Consider the following 13,022-nt stretch of genomic DNA (forward strand, 5'->3'; position numbering starts at 1 on the left):
GGTTTTGAAAGTAAGGAAAGATTGATTGTTCCATGGCCTTTCTGCATCTGGCCTCCTGATTTCAAACATTTCCAGATTGTTATCCAGAACTGCAACTGGGCAAACTCTGCACTCAAGTCTGCAATCAGGAACACACAAACACACAGCAACACACGGCCGCAAAAGACACAGCTTTGGCATATTCCGAGGAAGAGTGCTGATGTTGAGTTGCAACTTGTTGTTGCTATTAGTCACTGTTACGGTGACTTACGCTTTAAAGTTGTAAGTATTGTCTTTAAACTTAACTTTAGGAATTATAGCACCCCGTCAAAGCAGGTCATTCAAAAAGAATAAAAACTGAGGTCATTCAAAAGGATTTCCTTCATTTCAGAAGTGGAGTAATAATAGTAAATTACAAGTATCAGGGGAATGTACTTTTAGGGCTTTTAAACCTTTCACTGGGAAACAGGAAATGGTGTTTCTCCCCCATTATTATCAGGTGCAATGTTTGAAAATTGAGGAAGATAGGGTTTTTTACTTTCAATGGAAAGACATTTCTTTTTCTTAAAAACAAATTAATTCAACGTGCCATAGAGTGTTTACTGAATATTAAAGAAAGTTACTATTTAAACTACATTACCTTACATGTACATACAAAAAATATAGACAGTTGGGTGCTTTTTGTTTCATATTGAATGACCAAAATGTTCTCATTTATGTCCATCTGAATTCAATTTAAATCACCAATATATATATAACATTACTACATACAAAAAAGGCAAAAATAACTGCAAAGAAACATAAAAGTCACTACCCTGGGAGTTACACCCCAAGTGAACCAAATAGAAACATTTGTGTCAAAATCAAATATTAGTATGTGTAACTCACTTTCCCTTTCTTTTGAAGTTCAATATGTAGAATGCAGAAAACCTAGCCGAGGGTGGACTGAAATAGGTAAAGAAGGGAAATGACAGGATTATGGGTCTTAAACACTGAAATAAGATATGTTAACAGAAATTTTAGAAGTATCGCTCATGATATTTAAAGAAGAGGAGCCATGGGAGATAGGGTAACTAGTTAGTCATCGTGCTTGTCATTTCTCTAGAATGTAAAACACGCTTGCGAATGGAAATGCAAATGACAAGCATTTTCTTTCAGTAAGTCTGTGATAGAATTTTCAATTCCTTCATCAACATGGGACTAGCATCGTGATAGAAGTCAAGAATTACAGAGTTTTTATATGTCTGGGAATGACTAGGGACTTGGCCTCATGTGCCATCTGGGACGCGCACTGTTCTTGCTACCCAGGCAATAGCCAAAGCAGAGAGAGGAATTGGTTATGCTCTCAGATTGAATGTCAGCATTTTAGACACAGGAAAGAGGGTACACCTGCAATGAGGAGCAAAACTACATGAGTCCAAAATATTTCCAAACCTAGAAAATGTTACATATATAATTTAATTCAGATGTTGAACTAGTCTTTAATGTATCCTCTTCAATGAACTGAAGAATTTAGTGTTACCATTTCATGATGTCATAATCCTAAATTTTTACAAGATTGGGTAACTCATTGTGCTCTGGAAATCTTTCCAAAATTGGCATGCAAAAGGACATAGATGGACAGTGATGTCACTACCTGAATGCAAAAGACGATGGAGAAATGTTTAGAAAAGTAACATGCCTTGTGTTCATTGTGAACTTTACATATCAGGGTATATGATTATTTACACCTGGCTTTAGAAGTTATGTGGATTTGAAAAATAATATACCATATAATGAAATCCTATGTTTATCTGGAATTTATAAAATCAAGATCAACTCAAATTATTTTCTGTTCAAGTATGGGTTGTGGTATTATTATTCTGATTACACTATAAACATTCTATCTCTTTATATACATACATATACACTGTAAACATTGTATCATGTACATAGTTGAATCTTGAACAACATGGATTTGAACTGTACGGGTCCACTTGTATGCAGACTGTTTTAATAAATACGCACAATACTACACATGTATTTTCACTTTCTTATGTTTTTTCTGTTGTTGTTGTTGTTAACCTTCACCCGAGGATATTTTTTCATTGATTTTTTAGATAGAGTGAAAGGGAGGGAGGGAGAGAGAGAAAGAAAGAAACATTGATGTGAAAGAGACACACTGATTGGTTGCCTCCCGCACTACCCCAACGGGGATCAAACCTGCAGTCGGGTAAATGCCCTTTACCGGAATTGAACCTGAGACCCTTCAGTCTATGGGCTGATGCTTTAAATGCTGAGCCAAACCAACCAGGGCTATTAATGTTTTTCCAAATAAAATATTCTTTCCTCTGGCTTACTTTATTGTAAGATTACAGTAAATAATACATATAACATACAAAATATGTGTTAATCAACTATTTATGTTATTGGTAAAGCTTTGGTTAATGTTAGCCTATTACTAGTTAAATTTATGTTTGGTAGTTAACCCTCATGCTGTTCAAAGGTCAATTATATACGTATATATTATTTAAAATACATATTTTACTTATTATATATTATAAGATTTCCTTTTGGAAATGCACCTCAAGAGTTTACAATCCATTTGTTTCTTATGCCTCCCTCTTGTGTTCCCACAGCTCCAGAACACACTTACTTAGGAGTTTAAATGCACATGAGCAATTGAGTTTGGCAGACATAGGAGGCAAAGGGAGTATAAATAAGTTACTAGTCTTTTGCTGTTAACCCTGACTTTGCTCCTCTGTGGCATCGAATAGAGTGGACAAATTAATGTCTTTTAGTGCAACTGAATATAACTCTTTCTCTATAAACTATTTGTCAAAATGTGGATAAAGTAGAGAAAATGACTGGACATTCAGAAGAAGGTACCACTGGAAAGTAAGGGACATTGGTTTTGGGCATGTGTTTTTTATTCACCTCTTTCCTATTCGATTCTCTTGCTTATTTTTTGGAAGCTAAAGTATTAGTGACTTACAAATTTATTCGATTCACTTGCCAGAACCATCCCTAAATAATGCAAATAAAATTGGCATATTTTCCCTCTCATTGATTTTTTTTTTCATTTTGTCTCTTTTCCTTCACCTTGTCTTTTATTTTTTTATTTCTTAAAATTGTGTTTTTAAAAGTTAATATCTCAAGTGTAAACCATTATAAATAATAAAGTTTAAGCATATTTACCTATTTCTCTCAAAGATATAGTATGTTAAGTTTATATTATCTGACTTCTTAAATGTATAATTCGTATATGTGTTATGCAGAGACAAAAGGCTATAATGGTCTTTGCAAAATATTACCCAATTTCCTGTATCCTCTCCCTTAGGATAAATTTCACAATATGTTTGCAGAGCTAAGAAAAAATCTGTCTTTGATATGTCTCCTTGGCCCTGCTTCCTGTTTTATTGCACAGCGTCCCTGAATGGACCCATGACCAAGACTTCTTTCATGCTTCTAGGTACCAGACCAGACATGACTATGATGGGTCAGATAACATTCCTTGCATTGCTTATGTTAGGCATTGATTGAATGCGTGGTTAAAATGAGACACTAGTGTTCTGGATTTAAAGAGCTATTCTATGTGAAGTAACTCTATGACCTTTGACCTATTTGGTAGTGCTTTGGGAATTAGAGTTATATTCAGGTGCAAGCAATATGTTAAGAAAAACACTACAGAGGTTAGTTTGCTTTCCATAATTTTACATTCTTCCATGGGGGCTATAGATTTTAAGTCAAGTAAGTGTGAAATTTAATAACTCTTCTCCCCCTTGCTGGTTTTTTATAGGTAAAATAGTACCTTTAAATAGCTTTAATCAGTTAGCTGTATATAGACTTTTGAATAAATGCTTTTGAATAATGTGTTGATTTATAAATCACTGGGAATGTTAAAGTATAATTTTCAATATGTTCAGTTATTCAACATTACCTAATATAGTTATCTAAAAAAATCAAAAGTAGTGAAAGAAACAATCTCGGATTGCTTTATAAATATAAGTAGGCATGAAAAATGTAAAAAAAAAAAATGTGAATAACATGAAAAAAACTCGTGTTGTAAAATATGTGAATAAAGAGGGTTTTTTGGCCATATTTTTGCACTTCTTTCAAATGTTTTGAATAATTAAATTTATTTAGAAACTGTATTTTATTCCCTTTATAAAAGTTTAAGATTCATTAACTTAGATGATTAATCAATAATAGTATTATTACATTTGCTTTAGACACAATCTCCCTTCAATCAAATATAGACATTATTCGAGGTATAGCTAAACTGTTTCCTAGCCTTTGTTAATCTGACACTTATCTTGATATTAATTTTTATGTGAATTCTAACTCAAAATTATACTTTCAAAACTTGATCGCTATTATTTTCTCAAATCACCTCAAAGAGTAACTATTTTATAGCAATTACCAAAATTGAGATACAGGATAATACTGTATCCTACAAATTATTTTTACTATAAAGATATGTTTTTATTTATTTATTTTTTGGCTCCCTTCACCCTTTGCTACCTCCCACCCCCTTTCCTCTGGTAACCACCTTTCTGCTGTCTGTGTCTATGAGTTTCATATCCCACATATGAGTGAAATCACATGCTTTTAGCTTTTTCTGACAGACTTATTTTGCTTAGCGTGACATTCTCAAGGTCCATTTATGTTGTTACAAATGGCAATATTTAATCTTTTTTATGGCTAAGTAGTATTCCACTCTATATATGTACCACATCTTTAGCCAATCCTCCATCGAAGGACACTTGGGTTGTTTCCATGTCTCAGCCATTGTGAATAATGCTGTGATGAACATGGGGTGCATATATCTTTGTGAATAAATGTTTTCTAGTTTTTCAGGTAGATACCCAGAAGAGGATTGCTAGGTCATTTGGTAACTCTATTCTTAAATTTTTGAGTAACTGCCAGACTCTTTTCCATAGTTGGCTGTACCAGTTTACATTCCCACCAGCAGTGAATGAGGGTTCCCTTTTCTCCACAACCTCTCCAACACTTGTTATTACCTGTTTTGTTTGATAATAGCCATTCTAACAGGTGTGAGGTGGTATCTCACTGTAGTTTTGATTTGCATTTTCCTAATAGCTAGTGAAGTTGAGCATCTTTTCATATATCTGTTGGTATTTTGCATGTCTTCTTGGGAGAGGTGTCTGTTCAAGACATCTGACCATTTTTTATTGGGTTATTTGTTTGGTGTTGAGTTGTATCAGTTCTTTATATATTTTGAATAGTAACCCCTTGCCAGAGCTGTTATTTGCAAATACCATTTCCAATTTAGTTGGTTGCCTTTTGTTTTGTTGGTGGTTTCTTTTGCTGTGCAGAAACTTTTTAATTTGATATAGTCCCATTAATTTAGTTTTGCCTTTAATTCCTTTGCTTTGGGGGTCAAATTCATAAAATGTTCTCTATAACCAAGATCCATTGGTTTAGTATATATGTTTTTTTCTATGTAATTTATTGTTTCAGATCTTATATTTATTTCTTCAATCCATTTTGAATTAATTTTTGCACATGAGAAAAAACTGTAATCTAGTTTCATTCTTTTGCATATGGCTTTCCAACATTCCCAGCACCATTTATTGAAGAGGCTTTCTTATCTCCATCGTGTATTTTTGCTTCCTTTGTCAAAAGTTACTTGCCGATACGCATGTGGTTTTATTTCTGGGCTCTCACTTCTTTTCCATTGGTCTGTGTGTCTGGTTTTCTGCTAATACCATGCTGTTTTGATTATCATATCTCTGTAGTATAATTTGAAATCAGATAGTGTGGTATCTCTGGCTTCCTTCTTTTTTCTCAAGATTGCTTTGGCTATTCGGGATCTTTTGTAGTTCCATACAAATCTGATAATGTTTTGTTCTATTTCTTTAAAAAATGTCATTGGGATTTTGATGAGGATTGCATTAAATCTGTATATTTCTTTGGGTAATGTTACCATTTTAGCATGTTGATTCTTCCAATAAAAAAAAGATAATTTCTCTATAATTAACTTATGGTCTTTTAAGGGATAAATTTAAGAAATACTTTATGTTATCATATAACCTTTAAGCAATGATTATTTATACCAAAAAGAAATGGACAGATATTTAAATATTTATTTAGACTCTCTCCCTCTTTTTATTGTTAGGCTCTCAGTTCATCGCAAGCCAGAAAGTAAAGAACCTTCACAGATTGAGAGCTCTAAATAGGGTAAATTTAAGAGAAATATTTATTCCAAATTTGACCTTAAATGTGTGTGTACGTGTGGATACATGTTGATGGATGTATCACACACACAAAAAAAACCCTACTACCATTCTGGAACTCCAGATCAGAATGCCTCTTTTTCAGAATGCCTCTTTCTTTTTCTTTTTTTTTTTTTTTACTATGTTCTTTCTGATTTGAGAGAGAGAGAGGAAGGTAGAAGGATAAAGAGAGCGCGAAACATCTATCGGCTGCCTCCTGTGTGCCGCCTGCTGGGGACTGAGCCTGCAACCCAGGCCCTGGCAGGAATTGAACCTGAACTGGTGACCTGGTGCATGAGAGTACGCTCAACCAGCGGAGGCACACCAGACAGAGCCAAAATGCCTCTTAAATAACTCAGTGATAACTGCATATCCTACTGGATACGCATTCTTTGAACGTGAGAAGACTGACTACTCAGAATTAGCAGAGATTTTTTTTAAAGGCAATTCTGAAATTTTCTTAAACTGTAAAACCTCAACCTTCTTCATATCCCTAAGGTAATTAGATCAAGCCTAAAAACATTTAATGTACTAATCTATATTGTTTTATTTAGTTAATATTGTCAGATCTCTGACAGAAATAGGTGAAAAAATACAGTACAGATCCTTGAGATACATTAAGGGAAATATAATTTTTAAAGTCTAAAAGAGAATTGTGGATGTGATAACTGAGGAATATACGTGTTAATTGGATATAAAGAATTGTTTAGAATTACCCTGGAATATAGTCAAACAAATCACCAAATTTGCAAAGGTATGAAGAGGAACATGTTCAAGATTTCCAACTTTCAATAAATTATTACTGTTTTTTTCATGTAGAATTAATTGTTCATTATTTTCCCTTTAGAGATAATATATAAATATTCTATCAATCTAGATTGTATCACATGTGTTTATATTACAGTTTTTGAAATTTTAATTATTAGTTGACTTCTCCATTCTTCAGTGATATCCCCTTTTGATCAGGGATACTTTCTACAGTTTTAAATTATAAAAAGAGACCAATGACTATTGTGCTTTTTTCTCTTGCTAGCTAAATTATACATCCCTTTGCCTACTGTCCATATGGTCTTGAGGGACAGCAAAAACCCAACATGTCTAAACTTGACCTCATCTTTCTTATGCCAAATCTCTCTTTTTAGTAAAACATCCACCTAATTCTCCAAGCCAGAAGCCTGTGACTCTTAGACTTTTCATTCTCCCTTTCCCCACAGACCCAATCAGTCAAGCGGTTTATGAATTTTGCCTTCTAAATAATTTTCAAATTTATTTCATATCTACCACTTCTACTATCCCTTCTCCCATCCAGGCTCTCGCCACATCATTCCTGGAGACTGTCCTTACAATGTCCCACCACGAAAGTTCTATGAGAGCAGCATCTTATCTGTCTCATTCACTTAGATCAGTCACTGGTACAAAAAGTTGTGGTGGAATGAACAACTGGATCTGAGAGTTCTATTTTTGGTGCTCAGACACAACTGTTCCTTCTGTATCTTTTATCTTGAATGCCCCTTCCTTCTCTCTTCACCTGTAGACAACCTTCAAAACTTAGTTAAGATTTCATCACCCACAGAAAGTCCTCCCTAAATAATGACGTTGGGTTAAGTGTCTATTCCCAGAACATACTTGTGATTATTTTATCTTAGCATGTACCACATTTCATTATTGTTGTTTTTTTCCACTTCATGTACCTGTCTCTTCCTGTAGACCACTAACTCCTTGAAAACACTCTTGGTCACCTGTGCGTTTCCAGCACTAGCATGAGATGTGATGATTATACGGTTATACACATAAATGAACGATTGCAATAATTTTCCTCTCAAAGGTGGACAGTTGAACAAATCCTCTTACCATCAACTTAATAGAGAACAAAGCAGTGTAAGATGTTCATTAGTAATATTACTGATGTTACTGACTAAAGAAATAAAAATTTAGTCTAATTAATTTTAGATTACATTAACAATAAAATATTGAGCACAGAACATCACAAGGCAAACTTGCCCATGTTCCACGCACTGTTCATTTCTTTCCTGGCTGACTTAGATTCCAGTCACTGCACTTACTGCATTTTAAAAATGTTATCCTCACTTGAGAAAAGATAAAAATGTATCCCCAGTACCTGATAGAAGATATGTAACTTGGAAAACATGTCAACAAAATAAAGAGATACATTTTAATTTTCAAATGAATATGTAGTCTTTACTGAACTTCTTATAACTTTTCTATTAGCCCCAAAAGAGATGTCTTATATTTTACTGTAATCAAAACTTTTTTACTTCAAAATAACATATTCAGTAGCATAAATTTAAGCTTTTAAACACAGAAACTCGGTATGTACCTATTGCCTTAAAAATTATTTTAGGAAAGAGCACTTAATATTAGAGACTTAGTAGAACTTACAATCTATTGTTTGGCATATTGTTTTTACTAACTGGAATATTGCCTGAGACAGAAATTAAAAACTCAGATTAAGATTAAAAGACAGTGAATATAATGTTAGGTGTAAGAAAGTCTCAACTCTCCATTTCCGCATTAATCCTAATTTAAATCATGAGCCCTTCCCCCGACCAGCTGTGGTTAGTTGTATTTCATCTGCTTTCTCTGTTTATCCTGTAGGTCTTGAAAGAAGACAGCAAGGACTTTTCTACTGACTTATGTACTGCTTTAAGTGACTGAGATTTTAACATATGGATGTAGATTCTGTATAATCTCTAAGTAATCACAGAATTTCACTCATGATTCTCAATGTCTTTCTCATTAGCTAGTGACTGTTGGATGCAAAGACTATATATCCCAGGATCTGTCTTTACTGCTACGTATTGTAATTGTTCTTTTTTATGTTTTCAGTACTTTTTTCCTCCTTTCCTCAGTACATTTTAAAGTGTCTGGCACATCAGAGGTGCTCAGTAAATATTTTTTAGTGTGGTAACACTTGCCCTTTAAAATATATATATAGTCTTATATTTGCTCTTATATTACTTAACTTCTTAATTTCAATTATAGTGGTATACAGCCCCACGCACTCATTTATATTTATGTTTCTGTGTTTTATATTAGGTAAGATTCTATGTCATAATTTTTATTGATCATTATTTCAGAACCCATATTTTAAAATACACTGAAACATGAATTGATTAATTTTTAAGTTTGATAATTAAGGGCTTAGCTTGGCAAATATTAATTTAGTAACGCCAGTGCACCAGATGTTGTTATGAATGCTGGGAATCTTATAATATATAAGCCTTTCCAGGCCCAGATGAAAGAGACTAGTAAAAGAATACACATACACATATACATGCATACATACATACAAATATACATAGCATCATGGTCTCACTGAGGAGGTTGGGACTAGTTCTCTCTGTGATTTAAGAAAGGATTTGCATTGGACACAATCAGTAATAAAAAAATAAAAAAAACCTGAAACATCAAAGGAGTTTGCTTGACAGGAAAGAAGGATAAGCCACTGTAGGCAGAGGGAAATTGAGCAATATACCTTTAAGAAGTAAATGTTGCCACCAGCAATTTTCTTTTGAATATCTTAATAGTTTCCATTTGAAAATGTTATGTCAGCCACGTTATTATGGCAAAGGGCTTCAGCCAGCAGTTGGACGAGTTGGTTTCGTCAGTTCTGCATCAGAGCCAGCGCAGGGTCTGCAGCACACAAAAGGAGCTATTCCCAGTGTTGAGCCCCTGGGAAAGGATCCAGCGATTATGATCAAATGGACACTGAGGGGAACCCCTGGGAAAGGATCCAGCGATTATGATCAAATGGACACTGAGGGGACTTTAAAAATAAGAATAACCTGGGTGGATTTGGTCACACATTTGCTTCCTAAAAATGAGTTGTGGCAATAGTTTGCTTGTGTAGAGTTTTTTCAGAGATGAGGTGAAATAAAGAGTCCAAGACCCACTACAGCTGAGTAATTGGTTTTGAAAACATATATTTACAGCCTACTTTTCTAATGTCTACTAAATAATTACATCGGCCAGTGAATGGGCTATAACATGATAATAACATTTCTTCTGGATCTAAAGCTCTATTTGCACAGCCATTTTAAATATTAATGCAGATCACAGTACAATAGTAGTGATAAATGCTTATAGGTGAATGATAGTAACTATTTGCTATTAAATAAGATTGTTTCTTTCACATTAAATGAAAGAATAAATGCCTAAATAAGCAGGATTGTACTGCATCGGGGGTTGGGAAGTTTCTGTCCAGCACAGAGCCTGCTCAGCACAGGCCCAGGGAGGGCACACGGCCCGGAGCACCGCGGACTCAGCGGGGGCTGCCGCTCGCACGCGGGTTCTGTTTTGCCTGAAACATTGACAGGCAGCTAAAAAAGGCAGGACTTTTACAATGAGAAGATTCCAAGTGAAAATGTTGATTTCTGGATTCTCTTGCCATGTGGGAGATCTGAGAGCCCGGGGCCCCCTTCCCGCTGGCTCCAGCTCGGGACGCCGCACACGAGCTGCCTGCAGTCCTGGGTGGAGCCCGGGCTCGGCCCAGCCCTCGGGGCGCTGCCACCATTTATCTTACTGATTTTTAACATTTTACCATTTTCCTTAAAGATAAAGCCAGAGTTCCCCATATGTACCAATTAACGATCCCATGGTTATTAGCATTAAAGCTATATGATTAGATCATTATTTAATATACTAAAATCATTTTAGAAAATAAAAGAGAAAAACACTTTTAAGCTCCATGAAGTCGTGTGTGTGTGAAACATTGTGTTTTAATCCACCCAAATTCGGCCAGGTATCACCAGCGACTCCTGTGTGTGACTCCTGTCCCCGCCGAGGCGTGGCGCGTGCGGACTGGTGCGCCCGCTGCAGGCCTCGAAGGCTGTCCCCGCAGACACTGCTCCGTGGCGGGCGGCCTCGTGCAAGCCCAGCAGTGCACTGAAATACTCATTTGTTAAGTCACGTGAGAGATGGATACAGGATCTTAGGGTGGAAATGGCTCTTTCACTCTGTGTTTATGGAGTTGTTTCGACCTTGAGTCTTTTGCCAGAGTAAACACATCTGCAGCTCATGTTCCACAGTATCTCAGGGAAGAATAGTCTCAAATTTTGTTAAAATACAGTGCTAATTACATTTTTAACTTCCATGTGCTCCTTTGAGATTTCACAGACACATTTTTAATATTCAGAAAAATCTGGAAGCTCACCTTTAATAAACTGGAGCAGTGCAAAGAATGGACTCTAATAAATGTCTGAGGAAACAGCATTTTCAGAACCGTTACCTTATTGACACGAATCACCAGCAAAGTCATTCTAACTGAATTGAGTTGCTAGTTCTATACATGTTTCTTCCCTTTGTCTCCAGGCAGTAAAAACCAATGTTAATTCTTTTGTGTGACCATATTACACAAAGGAAATAAAAGGAAGGTGGCAAAGTAGTGGTATGTTAGAAGTAAAATAAATCTTATTCATGCCTTAAGATATTAGTCTTCCCCTGAGATAGGCACTATGCAAAACACTTGGAGTATTATGATGAAGAAGAGGAAAAAATATGATCTAGTTTATCTTATATTATTTCCTTTAATAGTGCAATATTGTATCCCCCTCTGAGTAAATATGAAGCCTGGAATGTTTAAATACTACAAACACATATTTTGGAGTTAATTGTAGAGGTCAGGCTCCTTTTACACACATCTGCTTTCTCTAGTTGGAAGAAACATTCATCTCCCACCGACTGCCTGGAGTATTACTGAATAAATTCAACTCTCCAGAAAGTATCCAGTGTTACCAAAAAAAGACTAGAAAAGATATCGTGGTTTATATCTATAAAGATCAATGTTAATGTTGTAACACACATTTTTATTATAAAATATTTGAAATACATAAAATGTCCAAAATATAACCTAACAGACAGTTAATTCTGGGATTTGGGAATCAGAATAATTGTTTTTTTTTTTTCTGTACTCAGAACCCTTGTTAGTGAATGTCCCCCTGCAAGGGTGGTTGGAATAAGACCCGTGCAGGTGAGTGTGGCCCACAGCGTGACCCACGGCTGGGACCGAGGCTTTGGGGGAATAGTTCGGCTACGTGATGACATGAAGCCACTGAAAGCAGGTGAATCAAGTGGCCATGCAAATCAGGAAACACTGCAGTGAATCAAAACAGAAAAACACATGAGCTTGCGACCAAAAGGTCAATTTGGAAACAAGATGGTATGTAAAAGAAGTAACCCAAAACTACAAACAAAGCTGATGTGATACTGTTAATATCCTCATCCAGGGGTATAGATGGGGGCAGAACATCTTCAAATATTTAAATGAAAATGTTATTTGTTTTGAAATTAAAAATAATTTGGGGATCTTCAATATCCTTTTCTTTAAAAAAAATGTTTTTATTAATTTTTTTTAAGAGAGAAAGGAAGGGAGAGGGTGTTAAAAACATCAATATGAGAGAGAAACATCATTGGCTGCCTCATGCACATCCCCTACTGGGGACTGAGCCTGAAACCTGGGCATGTGGCCTGACCGGGAATCAAACCAGGACTTCTCAGTCCATGGGATGACGGTCAATCCACTGGGCCACACTGGCCGGGCTTCAGTATCCTTTGAATGCAACTTCGAACTTATAGAATAAAATTTTGGTGTTGTGGTAGGGTTTTTGTTTTGTTTAAATACAGATTTTTTGGCACATATGGATGGTGAAGCATCAAAGAACATGAGCATGATAGCATGATAAGATTTGTTTTATGGCTTATTTTCAATTAAGTGAAGGATAACAGTTCTTTCAGAACTCAAAACCACTGGAAAGGAACTTTGCCATACTGTAGCTGTGATTATTATTCTTTGCACACAATCACTTG

This window comes from Molossus molossus, unplaced genomic scaffold, assembly GCF_014108415.1.
Source record: "Molossus molossus isolate mMolMol1 unplaced genomic scaffold, mMolMol1.p scaffold_m16_p_5, whole genome shotgun sequence".
NCBI classification, from domain to species: Eukaryota; Metazoa; Chordata; class Mammalia; order Chiroptera; family Molossidae; genus Molossus; species Molossus molossus.